The following is a 1,207-nucleotide window of genomic DNA, read 5'->3' on the forward strand; positions in this document are numbered from 1 at the left end:
GTCGGTCTACGGATGAAAGGTTGTGCTGAGCTCTACACGGGTCCCCAATTCACTCTGCATTGCTCTCCATAAATGTGAAGTAAATTCAGGGCCTTTATCTGATCTGATGCAAATTGGCACACCGTGCAACCGAACTATCTCCTGAATATAAATCTGGGCCAACCTCTCTGAAGTATACGTAGTCACAATCGGAATAAAGTGTGCCGACTTGGTCAACCTGTCAACAATGACCCAAACTGCATCAGACTTCCGCAAGGTTCGCGGCAACCCAACTACAAAGTCCATAGTAATGCGTTCCCATTTCCACTCCGGTATAGTCATCTGCTGAAGTAGGCCACCTGGCCTCTGGTGCTCATATTTAACTTGCTGGCAATTTAGACACCTAGCTACATACTCAACGATGTCCTTTTTCATTCGTCGCCACCAATAATGCTGCCTTAGGTCACGATACATCTTTGTAGCGCCTGGATGAATAGAATACCGAGAACTATGTGACTCCTCTAGGATCTTTTTCCTCAGTCCATCCACATTAGGAACACATAGACGATTATGGAGTCGCAGAACACCATCCGTGCCAATCGTAACTTCCTTGGCACCATCACGTAGTATTGTTTCTCGAAGAACCATTAAGTGTGGATCATCATACTGGCGAGCCTCGATCTGCTCAAATAGTGAAGACTAGGCCACAATACATGCAAGAATTCGGCTGAGCTCTGAGATATCCAGCCTCACAAATCTGCTAGCCAAGGACCGAATATCCAAAGCTAATGGCCTCTCCTCTACTGAAATGAAAGCCAAACAATCCATACTCTCCGCCTTTCTACTCAAGGCGTCTACAACCACATTTTCTTTGCCCGGATGATACAGGATAGTAATATCATAATCTTTTTGTAACTCCAGCTATCTGCGCTGCCTCAAATTTAGGTCCCTTTGCTTGAACAAATGCTGCAAACTGCGATGATCAGTGTAAACTTCACAAGACACCTCATAAAGATAATGCCTCCAAATCTTAAGAGCGTGAACAATCGCAGCTAACTCAAAATCATGCACCGGATAATTCTTCTCCTGGGGCTTCGGTTGACGTGAAACATATGCAATAACTCACCTCTCCTGCATTAATACACAACCTAAACCAACGTGTGAAGCATCACAATACAGTGTATACATTCCCGAACTGGAAGGCAACACTAACACTGGTGCTGTAGTC

The sequence above is a fragment of the Nicotiana tomentosiformis genome, chromosome 9 (assembly GCF_000390325.3).
Source record: "Nicotiana tomentosiformis chromosome 9, ASM39032v3, whole genome shotgun sequence".
Taxonomy (NCBI): domain Eukaryota; kingdom Viridiplantae; phylum Streptophyta; class Magnoliopsida; order Solanales; family Solanaceae; genus Nicotiana; species Nicotiana tomentosiformis.